Genomic DNA, 16,627 nt, shown 5'->3' with positions numbered 1-16,627 from the left:
GTCTGGTCGAGAACACTCTGGTTCGGTCTGTAAACTCCGGATGTCATAAATCACAACGAAATAATACACAACATAACACATAAAGTAGGATAACATAATACTCAATGTAAACACATAAGACCTTCCGGTCGCACATAACTACCACTCAAGGTAAAGTATAGTGAGAAGAACCACCTCGGTTGAGGAACAACCCCTATAACACTGCTGTTATGCACCAGCCACTAACTCTGTGCCAAACCCACAATTATTTCAATTAGAACTAAGTCTAAACTCTCACTCATTGGGTCTAGAGGTTTGTCAATAGCCAACTCATCACTTCCCTAAACCCATTGGGCCCACTAAGGCCTAATAATAAATGGGCCCTCTTAAGGCCCAGTTCTCAAACTAAATGGCAAGCCCAACATCAGATAAACTCCCCAAGCCCACTAATGGCCAACTTTGGTAAACTGGGCCTATTCCCTCCAATGGGCCTCACCCCAAGCCCAAATATATCATTGGCCCATAACTTTAGACTATTAATAGCCCAATAGCCCAGGGCATGGCCCATAGCATGGCCCAAAATACAAAGTCCAACATTAACAAGTTACACGGGGTGTACACCTGTGAACACCAAGTGTACCGACTTGCCGTGAAGTACGCTAGGTGTACCTGCACATACGCTCAACGTAACCTTCCAGATAAGCCCTTTTTCCATTAAGTGCTTATTACTTCATTCCAGAGCCTACAAACTCAGATCCAGGTCCTTATCATCCTCTTAATCCTTAAAATCATAATCTTGGTGACTTGCAATCCACCAAATAAGCTCAAACTCAAAAGGCAACAACATACTTCCATAACAAGAGGTAGATATCATGCATGAACTCATTAGGACCATTAGGATTGAATCTTTACTGCTTAAGGGACCCTTTTAGCTCTGAGGGTGTCGACCCTATGCTCAAAAACAAGATTCCAAAATAAATGTCCAAACTTGGGACCAAAACAACTCCAAAACTTCACTACACAAGATCTATGCATTCTTAAAAAAGTTATAAACTTTATACCTCAAAAGAGCTCCAAATGATGATGTTATTCCAGATCCTTGAGCTCCAAACTCCCAAGTTCTTCCCGGCCAACTTCCTTTTTTGCAAATCCCAATCTTACACCACCAAATGAACCTCTTGAAGACCAAATCTCCTAAAGGAAGAATATATGAGGCGTTCAAGGGCTTCTCTGAGGTTAGGGAATAAACATGGAGGCTAAGGTTCGAACCATAATGTTCTATATACAGTGGCACACCCTACATTTAGGGTTTCTAGACTCTAGACGTATGTTGGGCGTACGCCAAGGAGCACATGCGACCATTTCACTTATACTCTGGGCGTACCCACGTGCTCCTATTTCATACGGCCTTTCATGCCAACTTTTCTCTTTAAGGAACCATTTAAGTCAAAAGCCTCCAAGTGTCATATCTTCCTCATCTGATGTCCCCTTTTCGACGAACTTTATATCCACGAAAATGTAACGAGAAGCTCTACACTTCTATCAACTTTATATATCCTAGAGCCTACTCGAGCTCAGATCCAAAATTTATGAAAATCCGAAACAAACACCTGCCGATATCCTTGGGACCTAAAGCACAACCAGAACCCTTTTCTCACACAATACACCCTATCCATATCCAAGAAGGCCTAAACAATTCTCCTTCAAAATCTCGAAACCTTCTCATATTCAAGTTACGGCCCACGAGCCTTAAATCACAAAACAATCTGGAAACAGGATGTTACAAGAACAAAGGTAACTCTTGAGAGAGAATTCCATGCACCAAAACACCTCTATATTTCTCTAAGAAAAAACACACGTTTTTGGTCATGAACTAACATACTTATATGTTGCATTCCAAGGGTCATGGATATAACCCAAATCCATATCCATGGGTTTTATGATCCATGGTTCATGTGGCCCAACCCTATTTGTATCCATACATAAACATGGTCCAACATGGATCATAAGTCAAACACATATAAATATAAGTAATTGCGATAATTAGTCCCTATAGATTTAATTAGTCTCTTTTGATCACTAAATTAATTCCAAATTAATTCTTAATCAATACTAATTAAAAAATATGATTTCATATTAATATATTAGAACTTATAATATATTAATAAATCATATATAACCTTCTCTCAAGAGTCCATCCTAACAAATTGTCCTGGTATTGTGCAACCCAAATGGACCATGCTACTATTGGGTTGAGTATGTATCTATAATAGTTATGGGGGCTTAGACATGTAATCTAACAGTATGTAGTTCAAATAAGCTCATACAATAGGTATACATGGTATCCTTCCTAGATCCTTAGCCCTAATCTAGCATGCCATTATCATACACATACAATAGGCATACAATGCATCCTTCCTGGATCCTTAGCCCCTAACCTAGCATGCAGTCTTCATAAGTATATCATATCATAAATAACATGTATGGGTAATTTGGGTGAACTTACTTGAGCTCAGCTAATTTCATGCACCATAACCTTTTTTCTTTTTGAAATCCTTTTTATAAAAATGATTTTTAGTTGAAAATTTTAATACCAAGTCTGCAATTTGAGTTTCGACACACCCGAGAGTGTGCCCGAATCCCTCAAACCAAGGCTCTGATCCCAACTTTTAACAACTCAAAAATATAACATCCTAAAAATCTAGACCAATTTTTTTTGTTTTTAGTTATATTACTTGTAAATAGTTTGAGGAAAACATTATCTAATATTTCATCAAACCACAAAACCAGAGTTACATGTATTAAAAACCATAATGTCAAACAATATAATGTCAGAGTACAATCCTAGGGTTCTCAAATGTGGAATCATGAGTGTGCGATGCGATGCTACCCCCCTGGCATTTTCCTCTTAGATGAAGATGTACCTAAAACCAAAACTGAAAACTATAAGCACAAAGGTAAGTGAGTTCCCCTATCATACCACATACCATACAATCATACATATTGTCGGGCAATTTTGGGGTGCTCGACCTACCCTTGTCAAGCCATTTTGGTGCGCTGACCTAACCATGTTAAGCCATTATGGGGTGTTGACCTACCCATGTCTGGCCATTCTGAGGTGCCTGCCTAGCCTCCGATTTATATCACCTGGTCACGGGGACTATTTCACCCTCTACCACTAAGATATAATAACATATCATAATCATGTTGTCACACATATCTTGGGTATCTGACCTACCCTTCGGTCCTAATGACCGAACCGTGGGACTATTCCCCTCCTACTACCACTATCACATGTAGCATATCATACTGGCACATAGAACACATCAGGTAGTAGCAAACCATACAATTATCAGAAAGACACTCATCTCAAGTATAATCAACTACTAGTGGGTCGGCCTTGCTGCCTTAGACCCACTTCTACTGGATGGAAACTCACCTCAATGTCGTGTAGTGTCTTCACCGTCCTCGGTACGTAATCAACTCTTATCAAATCCTTGATCCCCACACAACATCCTTTCTAAGTTAACATTTCATACTCATAACCCCTACCAGGGTCAACTCAATTCCAAGTCAAAGTCAAGGTCAAAACCTTGGTCAAAGTCAAATTTGGTCAAAGTCAACATCTGGTTGACTCGACTCTCCGAGTTGGTCCACCAACTCGTCGAGTCTCCACGTCTACAAAATGCGACAATCTCATCCCTACTCGTCGAGTCTAGCAAGAGCTCGATGAGTTCTCCTTTAACCAATATCAGGACCATCTTCAACTAACTCGTTGAGTTCGTCCTTGAACTCGTCGAGTTCATCCTCATCCGCATGAAGGTATTTAGTGTATGACTCGCCGAGTTCTCTCTGAACTCGTCGAGTCCGTCTTCATGTGGTTGGTACATTGCCTTGAAGTCACCGAGATCCTCCTTGAACTCATCGAGTCCTTTGATCTTCAAGTCCATAACAAACCCCAACAGGCTGAGTTTTCCTTCAATTCAATCAACTACCTCTTCCAGAAGTCGTTTTGGAAGAAAATGTGACCTGACTCGCCGAGTCACATAAGCGAATCGCCGAGTCCCTCTTTGTCTAAAAAATATATTCTGTTTAATCGGTCTTAACGCATCCAAATCATAAATCTCACCTCTTAGGGTCCATATTATACGTAAAGTCACAAATTTGATGTCCATGTATGGGGTTCTTGGATCAAAATCCATAAAAAGGGGTTTATATATTGCATGGGTCTCCTATGGCCATAAAGTTGGCACCTTTTTGCCATAGGAACCCTCAATGGTTCCAAATCTGAAGTACAACTCCAAATATAAACATAAATTCGAGTATAGCTTCACTAAATCTTAGAAAAATGTAGAAATAGCCCCAAATGAAGATCTAAGTAATGAATAGCCAAGGTATCAGCTTTATACCTCAAATGAGTAGGAACTGTGCCAAGACTTCTAGATCTACTTGCTCTCTCTTGATCTCCCAAGCTTCCTTCTCCTTTTCCAGCTTCAAACACACACAAAAGTAACTAAAAAGCTCAAGAATACTTAATAAAGGCTTAGGGTTTCTATACGTTGGGAAGGATGATGGGGGCTGGTTTGAGGTAGAATAAGTCGTTAAGTCGGTCTCCCGACTCGTCGAATAAATCATTAAACTTCCCAGCAACAGTCGAGTCTGCTCGACGACTTGGGCCTCCAACTCGCTGGGTCTCAGATCAAAACATGAACTTACCTGAATTTGAATATGTTCCAGGAACTAGGTGTTACAAATCTTCCTTACTTATTTTAGACTTCGTCCTCGAAGTGTGCTGCTGAATCCGGAAAAAGCTCGGGTTAGTGCTCCCTTATCTCGTCCTCCGGCTCCCAAGTCCATTCAGAGCCCTTATGGTGCTGCCATTGCACCTTCACTCGTTCCACCCTCTTGTTCCTCAGATCCCTCGACTTCCTATCGAGGATAGCTATTGGTCGCTCGATGTAGTTATGGCTGTCATCCATCTGAATATCCTCTAAAGGCACCACTGACGAATCGGCTCCCAAACACTTCCGCAGTTGGGAGACATGAAAATCACCACATGCACCCTATGTTTTCTATCAAAAACAATTTTTGAACATTTCAATATTAGCATAATTCTATTGTAGTAGCAAGTGTACTAATATTAGCTTTCTATTAAAGACTCATTATTATGTAACATCGTGTAGGAATCGATAGTGGTACAAGTGGAATGCAGTTCAAGGCATCATATGCATCATCTCAAAGCATTGTGAGTATTCACGACTCCCCTTATTTTTAGTTTTTAAATGTTTTGGGGTGGAAAAGCATGCCCTAAACTATTTATGTTCGTTGTATTTTATTTGACTTGTACGAAACTTGGTTGCTATATTTCGTATGTATGTGTATGTTACTTTAATTCACGATGAATGTATCACAGTTAAGTCCATAGAATCATTAGACACAACTCATTAACTCTTTTGAGCCTATGGTTATTAAGGATAACACTATCAGGTAGTAGACAACTCCTCACTTGCACGATTCGCTTGACTGCATTTTACCATTTTATACACTATGTTTGCGATACACATAGTAGTCAATAGGGCACGATTCTGTAATTAGGCTTAGGTTGTGAACTCATGAATGGAATCTTTATGCATACACCAAACTTATATTCTCATGTTAGCAACGACACTTGTATACTTATTTTAGCAATGAAACTTGTATATTTATTTTAGCAACGAAACTTTTATGCTTATTATAGCAATGAACTGTTAGTAATAGAAACTTATATACTTGTTTTACAAGTAAAATTGTTTGCTCCTTGTAGCAATGAACTTGATTGCTCATTTCAGCAATGAAACTTACTTACTCATTGAGTAATGAACTTTATTTTCCATGAGAATATAAACGTTGCATCTCATTTGGGAAACATACTTTATCTCTCATGATGACAACGAACTAAGTTTATGCAAACTTATTTACTCATTTTTGCAATATAATTCTATTTCTGGAAACTATATTACCCGCTTTAGCAACGAGCTTCTATTCACGAAATCTTAATTACTTATTTTAGAAATCAACATTTTTTTTATGGAAACTGTTATCAATATTTTGATTATCATGGTTTCAAACTATTTTATGTTATAAACATGTCAGTACTCACCAACTATTTTTATAGTTGACGCACGTTTTAAATGCATATTCAGGAATCATCTAGTAAGAGGCACGTAGAGACACACGACTTGTAGGAGCATTTGGACGTGTTGACTTTTGAATACATCGTAATTTCTTTTAAAAAGTTGTTCAAACTCATTGTAAATTTGTAATGATTTTAATATACTATGGTTGGTGTTGTCTTTTAACCTTTGCTATAAAACCCTTTGTACTGCCACACCTCGTGTTTCCGCTTTAGCGGGGTGTGACACTAAGGCACCAAGGCTGAGCGATTATGTGATTATGATTTGTGTATTAGTCTTTATGTGATTGATATGATATATGATTGTGTGTTTTGCATGGAAGTCACCGGGGGGAGCCCGTGGTATTGGATGTATGACCATATGGGGTAGCCCATTGCATTACTAGGTAACGACCATGTGGGGTCACCCATGACATTGGATGTAACTGATGGGTTTGAGCCATAAGAACTTTCCTATGTGCACATGAAAACCCTAATTGCTTGGATCTAGGTTTCTCTAATTGAACATGCATTGTATCCAAGACTTACAATACTAGACCTAATGAAAACAATTGAGTCTAATCATATGAAATCAGATCTAGAACAATACCTTGGATTACTTGCTTGATACTTCTTCTTCTTGGAGCTTAGAGTCACAATTGTCACTCCTCTAATTGCTTACAAACACCAACTAGCAAGAGGATGATCTTGAGAAAGAGAGAGGAGGGTGAGAAATCGGCTCTAGCGTTTCTTGCCTTGCATGAGTGCCGATTTCCCTCACCCTAGGGATCTATTTATACTATGAGCTACTAGGGTTTCACCTTTAACCCTAATTGAATAACTTAGGCCCTAAGCAATCCAAGATCCTCCTAGATATTAGGCTTGGATGATTTTATGGTCTGCTAACCCTAAAATCCATCCACCCTTATATCCATAAGGATACATAGCCCACAACTATCACACAGTTGACAGTTTATGCCCCTTTATTCAATTAACCTCTTTAAGTCACCAAATTAATTCTCAATTAATATATGACTTATATTAATCAAATAACATTATTATTCTTTTAATATATTATTCTCATAATATATTTACAATAATATCTCTTCTCTCTTAACAAATCATCCTATCAAGTTGCTATGGTGAAGGCAACCCAAAAGGACGATGCATAACAGGGTCAAGTACTTACCAAATGTAGTTACAGCCTTAGACACTAATCTAACAGTCTCCCAATTCGATAAGTCTAGTAACTATATATGCAAACACAATCCGATTAGCAATCGTAGCTCTCAAAGACGCTGTCAAACTCTGATCTTATCAATATCCTGTCCTTTACATAAGGGATCGTACAGTCCTCTGTTTAGATATTATGTGGACAATCTTATGGAATTTATTATCTACCATTTGGTTTCTCGATATCATATTCATTTGCCACAGAACCTAATTGAACACATCAATTCAGTGCTGACCAGGCCCGACACATAAGTCAAATCAAATCATCGAGCGGCCCTGATATCGCTTTTACACTCTTAGGATAAAAGTAACAGATAAACTTTGACTTATATGCATTTATTATTTACTAATCAATCATGCACAATAATGTGTTTTATGACATCAATTTACTGATGCGGTTTCACATTATCAATGAACAACCAATTAATAAACAATAAACCATATATCTTGGTTTTAAGACCATATGATATTATCGTCTTGCGATCACTTGTGTCTCATTCCATAAAGTGATTCCAGCAAGCACAAGTTTATTCCAATGCTCAAAACTTATTCATAATCAATCATGAACGTTGCAGCAAACCTTTGCTATATCTAATACCTTTTAGACAATCTACACACCAATTCATGCCAATCTTCATTCATACCTACTTCCAACATATGAACGATTGTGGACCATTCGAATAATTCGATTATTCTTAATAACTCAATTATCCAGGAAGTCAAAACATGCAAAGTGAAACAATAGTTAAACAATAACATAAGGCAGTAGCTTTACTTATAAATAATACTCCTTTATTTAATCATCAAAGGTCAATTACATTTATCTATTACATGTTTCAAAAACTATCTAATCTCAATTAATATCGTCTTTCAGCCCAATGCTCCTAGCATGCTGCAAATGCTTAACCCTGCTCAGTCCCTTCGTAAGTGAATCTGCTAGGTAATCCTCTGATGATACCCTCTTTACTATGAGGTGTCCTTCTTCTACTCAATGTCTAATAAAGTGATATTTTCTATCGATATGCCGAGATCTACCATGATCCCTCAATTCCTTGGTCAAGGCAACCGCTCCTTCATTATCACAGAAAACTTCCATAGGCTCCTTTATGGTAGGCACGACTCCAAGATCACCAATGAAGTTCTTCAACCACATCGCCTCCTTTGACGCTTCACTCGCTGCAATGTACTCTGATTCACAAGTTGAATCAGCTATGGTTTACTGTTTGGAGCTTTTCCAAGTTACTGCTCCTCCATTAAGGGTAAAGACCCAGCCCGACTGCGAATGGTAGTTGTCCCTGTCGGTATCGAAGCTTGCATCACTATACCCTCTCACCTTTAAGTCATCACTCCCTCCAAGGACTAAGAACCATTCCTTGGTCCTTCGAAGGTACTTAAGTATATTCTTGACCGCAATCCAATGAGCCCTGCCAGGGTTCCCTTGATATCTACTGACCATGCTCAAAGCAAAGGCCACATCAGAGTGAGTACAAGTCATAGCGTACATGACTGAGCCAACTGCGGAAGCATAGGGTACTCGACTCATCTCAGCTATCTCGGCTTTTGTACTCGGACTTTGAGTGTTACTCAATTTGGCATTACTCTGCATCGGTAGTTCTCCCTTCTTCGAGTTTTCCATACTAAAACGTTTTATTACTTTATCCAAGTAAGTATTCTGACTAGGTCCTATTAGTCTCTTACTTCGTTCTCTCACTATCCTTATTCCCAAAATATAGGAAGCCTCTCTGAGGTCATTGATAGCGAAGCACTTCCCGAGCCAGGATTTAACCTCCTGTAAAGTCGTTACGTCGTTTCCTATGAGCAGTATGTCATCGGCATACAAAATGAGGAAGCTAACTATTCTCCAACTGGCCTTAACATATACACATGATTCATCTTCACTTCGTACAAATCCAAACTCTTTGACTTTCTCATCGAAGCAAAGATTCCATCTGCGAGATGCTTGCTTAAGTCCATAAATGGACTTCTCAAGCTTGCACAGTCTATTGGGATGCTTCAGATCAATAAAACCTTCTGGCTGAGCCATGTAAACATCCTCAAGCAACTTCTCATTAAGGAAAGCAGTCTTGACATCCATTTGCCATATCTCATAATCATGAAATGCAGCAATGGCTAGCATCACCCTAATAGACTTTATCTTAGCAACTGGCGAGAAGGTCTCATCATAGTCAACTCTGGGAGTTTGAGTAAAGCCCTTCGCCACCAAACATGCCTTATATGTGTGCACATTCCCATCCACGTCGGTCTTCTTCTTGAAGATCCATTTGCACCCAACTGTCTTACGTCCGGGCACATTATCAACCAAATTCCAAACTTGGTTGTCATACATGGACTGAATCTCGTTTTCCATCGCCTCTTTCCATTTTACAGACTCTGTGCCTACCATAGCTTCCTTATAGCTATTAGGTTCATCTAGATTTATTAGTGTACCATCACTAATATACGTGTCCCATTCAGTAGTAATATGAAAACCATAAAACTGGGGTTGAACTCTAACTCTTTCGGAATGTCTAAGAGGTAAGGGCTCGTCAATTGATTCAACCGGAGTTTCCTCCTTGGGTTGAGCGCCAGCATTAGAGGTTCCTTCATCACTTGATTCTTGAATCTCTTCAACATCGATTTGCCTCCCACTGTCCCCTTGGCTTATGAGTTCTCGCTCTCGGAAAACCCCTATCCTCGCAACGAAGACAACATTGTCACTCGGTCTATAGAAGAGATATCCAAAGGATTTCTGCGGGTAGCCGATGAAAATACATCGCTCACTACGAGGTTCGAGCTTGTTGTGAGTTTCTCATCTTACAAAAACTTCACAACCCCAAACCTTGATATGTGCCAACGAGGGAGCTTTCCCCGTCCACATCTCGTGAGGTGTTTTGGCAACCTTCTTTGTAGGGACTTGGTTAAGGATATGGGCGGCAGTCTCTAAGGCATACCCCAAAAATGAGATAGGTAGTGAAGCATGACTCATCATAGAACGAACCATGTCTAACAGGGTCCGATTGCGCCTTTCTGACACACCATTCAACTGCGGTGTTCTTGCGGGTCTGCTTGGTACGCTTCACCTCTCGATCCATGATTTGAACTGGCTCCTCGATGAATAGAAGGTTCTCATTGATTTCAAACTCCTCTAAAGAAATGACGAGAGTCTCGTCGGATAAGCACTTTTTCAAGTTGGAAATGTGGAACATAGGGTGTACACTACTGAGCTCAGCGGGTAGCTGCAGTCTATAAGCCACTGGACCGATTCAGGCAAGAATCTCGAAGGGTCCAATGTATCGAGGTTTCAGTTTGCCCCGCTTCCCAAAACAAATCACTCCTTTCCAAGGAGAGACTTTTAGTAAACCCTATCTCCGACTTGAAACTCCAAGGGCTTTCGTCGTTTATCGGTGTAGCTCTTTTGTTTGTCTCGGGACGATTGCAGTCGTGCTCTAAACTGAATTATCTTCTCGGTCGTCTCGTGTATGATTTCCGGTCCCGTTAAGGGGTTGTTTGGAGTTTTCCCTCCCGCGAGTTGGGTGTCTCCTACCTCAGCCCAACACAACGATGATCTACATTTACGCCTGTATAATGCTTCAAAAGGAGAAACTTTGATACTTGAGTGATAATTATTGTTGTATGAGAACTCGATCAAAGGCAAGTGGGTATCCCACGATTTTCCAAAGTCTCTTACGCACACGTGAAGCATATCTTCTAGCGTTTGGATGGTTGGCTCTCTTTGGCCATCCGTTTGTGGGTGGTAGGTAGTGCTCATGTCGAGTTTTATTCCCATAGCTTTCTGAAGCGATTGCCAAAAGCGTGATGTAAACCTACTATCTCTATCTGATATGATAGATACAGGTACTCCGTGGAGTCTCACGATTTCCTTGACGTAGATTCTTGTTAGGCGCTCCATCTTGTAGGATTCTTTTAGTAGCAGGAAATGGGTAGATTTCGTTAGTCTATCAACTATTACCCAGATCGTGTCCAAATCATCCGTTGATTTGGGTAGTTTGGTCACAAAATCCATGGTAACCCTTTCCCATTTCCACTCTGGAATTACTGGTTGTTGTAATAGTTTGGAGGGCTTCTGATATTCCACCTTTACTTTAGCACAAGTAAGGCATTTCCTTACATAGGTGGCAATCTCTGCCTTCATATTAGGCCACCAATAATGTTGATTAACATCCAAGTACATCTTGTTTGTGTTGGGTTATGGGCATTCTAACACTTCCTAAGTGTACATGCAACCCTAATAACCTTGGATCTATGTTTGTCTAATTATCATGCAAAGTTGAATTCCAAGGCTATATTCCTATCTAGCATACATGGGGAATAATTTTAACTTGAATCATAGATAGAATAACTTACCTTGTTGTTGCTTATGTTCCTTGAAAGCTTATGAGCCTAGCACCCCAAGTGTGATGCCTCAAATGCTTCACACAACACCAAATGCTCTTGGAAAGACTTTTGAGAGAATGCACACTTCTTGAAATCGGCCTAGCCCTCTAGTTTCCTTAGTGTAGCCAATTTTGGTGGAGAATATGATTCTTATATAGTGTTGACACATCTAGGGTTACACCATGTAAACCCTAATGTGTCATCACTCTTCATTTCCATGACCCATGGGTTTGTAACTCCCATGGAGCATCCATGGAGCATCCTATGGGTGGAACCCAACTTGATAATCCATGGAGCCTCTTAGCCCACTATACAAGATATGGATGATTTACATAATCAACCCATATATTTAATTAGTACTCTTTTTGATCACTTAATTAATTCTAAATTAATTCTTGATCAAACTAATCAAATAATATTATTAATATATTAGAACTTATAATATATTAATAATCTCCAAGTGTTATTTCTCTCATTTAGTCTATCCAATTGCATGGTGCCATGCAACCCAAATGGACCATGCCGGGTCGGGTCAAGTACATACCAAAAATAGTTATGGACTTAGACACCTTATCCAACAGTCTCCCACTTGGATAAGTCTAATAACTATTACTGCAAGTATGACTTCAGGAACCGATCGGCAATCGTAGCTCTTTTCAAGGTTTCTCGGAACTGAGAAGATGATGGTACGCCGTTTAAGATAAGTGATCATATAATACTCTATTCTAGATATCAGTCGGAAAAATACATGGAACAATGTCTTACTTATTTTCCAACAGTTTGTTTCCTGATTTCCGATTTGTTTGACAAAGAACTTAATTGAACACATCAACTTAGTTCTGACCGAGCCCTGTACATAGGTCAAAACAAAATCATCGAGGGGCCCAGATATCAGCTTCTAATCGAAGAAGGAACAGATAAACTTCGACTCATATGTTTGTTCTCCCACTCATTGAATTACACACAAGATCACGATTTATAACATCGAGTTACCAATGCGATTTCGTACAATCAATGCATACCCAACTTGTAAGTAACAAATCATATCTCAAGGTTTGAAGACTTATATGATATTACCGTCTCACGATCACTCGAGATAGAATTCCATGAAGTGATTCCAGTGAGCGTGGGTTGAGTCCAATTCTCAGAGCTTATGAGCACTCATGATTGTTGTAGCCTTGTCTAACACCTTAGACCTCTGCAACCAATCATGACAGTCTTGATTCATACCTACTTCTGACATATGACCGACTGTGGAGGTTTGAATAATATGTTATACCAAACAAAATTATTCTGGAAGTCAAAACATGCAAAAGAAATAAAGTAAACGATTTTCAAGAGATAGCAACGCTTTACTCATAAATAAAACACTTTTTATTCATCATCTAATGTCAATTAAACTTTACAAATTTCGAAGTTATCTAACTACTAAATCTAATATCATCCTTCAGCCCTATGCTCCGAGCATGCTGAAGATGCTTAACCCGAGTCAGTCCATTCGTGAGGGGATCTAGTGGTGTCACACCCCGAAAACCGAAGGCGGAATACATTTCTGGGGTGGACTACCATGTTGAGTATCAAATCCAATGTACATAGTAAGTAAAGTAAAACAAGCATTACATTACATAATAACAGTTTTACAGTTGTTTCAAAAGTAAAGTTTGTACAGTTGTGATACATAGTATATATAGACAAAATGTAACGGGTCTTCATGTACACCATCTTCATGCAAAAGGATCTTCGGGTACCTGTTCTAACGCTGACCTGAGAACACAAGCGGTTTGAAAATCAGCATAAAGCTGGTGAGTTCATAAGCAGTTTTGTTTTACGAAAATGTATCGGTTTCCTTTATGTTTCTGAAATGTTATGTACACCAACAAAATCCCGTATTTTCCTAAAAGTTGGTTATTGTTTCACAAATGTAAAGTATAATAAGTTTGTACACTGAAAACATGTTTACTCATGTGAAAATGTATAGTTGGTTATCTGACTGGTTAAACTGTTCTGTTTACTTATCATGTGTTACCAGGAAAGTCCCATACTTTCCTTATTGTATGTTACTAATTGTAAAAGATGTAATGTTATCCATTCTGTGACTCTTTCTAGTTATGTAAGTGTTACCCAGGAAAGCCCCATGCTTTCCTGCATGTATGTATCTTATGTAAACGATGTGAAAGATGTAAAAGATGTAATCGTGATTAGATTCCATGTTTTCCCCAGGAAGGTCCCGTGCCTTCCTGAATGTTAGTTACAGTAAGTAAAAGATGTAAAAGATGTAAACGATGTAAATGATGTATAAAGTAATCCATTATTACTGTAAGTAAATCTCTGTTATCCTAATTGCGAGTTCCATAACCATACAATAGACTGAAACCTGTGGCAATAAGTAGTCCACATGTGGCAATAAGTCGTCCACATACTTATGACTTTCGTCACCCTTGAACCATTTCGGTTCGGCTGTAGCTAGTAGCCAGGTGTGGGGTAGTCAGCCCCGTATAGATCTATACACTCAAGTCACGCTCTCTAAATACCAAAGATTCTGGTTATGGGTGTAGTCCTCCACTCGCGTAATCCAGGTGGAGTGTTCTCCGAGGACGTGTGTCCAATCGTACCGGAATAACAAATTTACTAGTAATAATATGAAAGTCCTCCACTCGCGTATGTGCGTGGAGTGTTACCGAGGACAAATCAGTGTACAGGTATTATATTCAAATATTTTAATGTCATGCTTTTAACTGATAAAATGTGGAAAACCATTTGTGAAATACATGTAAAACATACTAGTTTAAAGACTTATTTCACAAATATATATTACGTGATCTGTAGATTCGACCTGTTATCAGTTGTAGTTATCGGTTATAAAAGCATAAGGATATGTAACACACATTTGAAAACATGATTTGAGTACAAGAATTTCCTTGTACTTTGCTTGTGTTCCCCCCCTGAAAACAGTGAAAAAGGGTAGGGGTATGAACTCACCGGACTCGGAAACGTGTCGGTTTTGAATGCTATACGTCGGTTCGAGGTTTGATTACTCGTGATGACCCTATGTAAAATGATATAATGTCCATATATATACAATTAGAGATACATTCACTAATCATATGGAACATTACACTCCAATGAGGTTAAACACCTCAAAACGAGCGTTCGGAGTGACCCGAGTGACATCTTTGGATTTGTAATGACACTAGGGACTTGGGACTTGAGTTTACTCCCCATAAGTAAACATTTTAAAGAGTTTACAACAATGTAACACCCACATACATGAGTTTACGGCCGTAAACTCATGTGGGTGAGGTTTTGGTGTTTTAAGGGCTCAAATGGACTTAGGGATTGCTAGGAATGATTATCTAGACACCTTGGAACACTTGGAATGGATTTAAAACATTTAAAGCATGAGTTTACGGCAACACTCATAGAGTTTACGACCGTAAACTCCCCAAGGCTAAGAAAAATTGATTTGAGCTATTTAGGGCAATCACATGTGATTCAAACTAATTTTCTAAGCATTGTTATGAATTTAGAACATCAATTAAGACATTTATTGGAGTTTACGGCCTAGAGGTATGTTCTAAGGCCGTAAACTCTCCTTTACTATTGAAAAAGGTAGTTTTTGGTGCTTAAAACAATCACATGTGATTCTAGAAATTTATACAAGCCATTTGAGTGTGTTTGATGCCTCTTAAACATTGTTTTATGAGTTTACGGCCAAGGGTATGTTCCTAGGCCGTAAACTCCCATAAATCATACTTTTGTTGTGTTTTAATCCTTTAAACCATTTTTAGATGCATCTAGATTTTTCCACAAAGCCATATATTGAGTTTGGAAGCATTTGAACATGTTTAAAGGCCTTAAATCACCCTTTTAGAAGAGTTTACGGCCCAAGAGAGTGTCTTGGCCGTAAACTCTGTTGGATAAGGTGTCTAAGTCCATAACTATTTCTGGTATGTACTTGACCCGACCCGGCATGGTCCATTTGGGTTGCATGGCACCATGCAATTGGATAAACTAAATGAGAGAAATAACGCTTGGAGATTATTAATATATTATAAGTTCTAATATATTAATAATATTATTTGATTAGTTTGATCAAGAATTAATTTAGAATTAATTAAGTGATCAAAAGATAACTAATTAAATATATGGGTTGATTAAGTAAATCATCCATATCTTGTATAGTGGGCTAAAAGGCTCCATGGATCATCAAGTTGGGTTCCACCCATAGGATGCTCCATGGATGCTCCATGGGAGTTACAAACCCATGGGTCATGGAAATGAAGAGTCATGACACATTAGGGTTTAACCCTAGATGTGTCAACACTATATAAGTAATATGATCTCCTCCCAAATCGGTTACACATATACACTAAGGAAAAAGAGGGCTTGGCCGATTTGAAGAAGTGAGTATACTCTCATAAGTTCTTCCAAGAGCATTTGGTGTTGTGTGAAGCATTTGAGGCATCACCACTTGAGGTGCTAGGCTCACAAGGTTTCAAGGAACACAAGCAACAACAAGGTAAGTTATTCTATCTATCCTTTATGTTAAAATTGTTCCCCATGTATGCTAGATAGGAATATAACCTTGGAATTCAACTTTGCATGACAAATTAGACAAACATAGATCCAAGGTTATTAGGGTTGCATGTACACTTAGGAAGTGTTAGAATGCTCAAAACCCATCAGTGGTATCAGAGCCTAGGCTTGTTTGCTCTTATTTGTGCTTAAAAGTTGAAAAACAGAATCGGAAATTTGCTGTCTGCGATCGGACTCGTCGAGTCTATAGGGGGACTCGTCGAGTCCATGTGTATCTTCAACCAACTCGGCGAGTCATGTTCATGCACTCGGCGAGTAGGGTCGAATGAGTGC

This window comes from Lactuca saligna, chromosome 6 (assembly GCF_052625555.1).
Source record: "Lactuca saligna cultivar CGN05327 chromosome 6, ASM5262555v1, whole genome shotgun sequence".
Classification (NCBI taxonomy): Eukaryota; Viridiplantae; Streptophyta; class Magnoliopsida; order Asterales; family Asteraceae; genus Lactuca; species Lactuca saligna.
The sequence above is the reverse complement of the archived record's forward strand: the minus strand, read 5'-3'. Positions refer to the sequence as shown.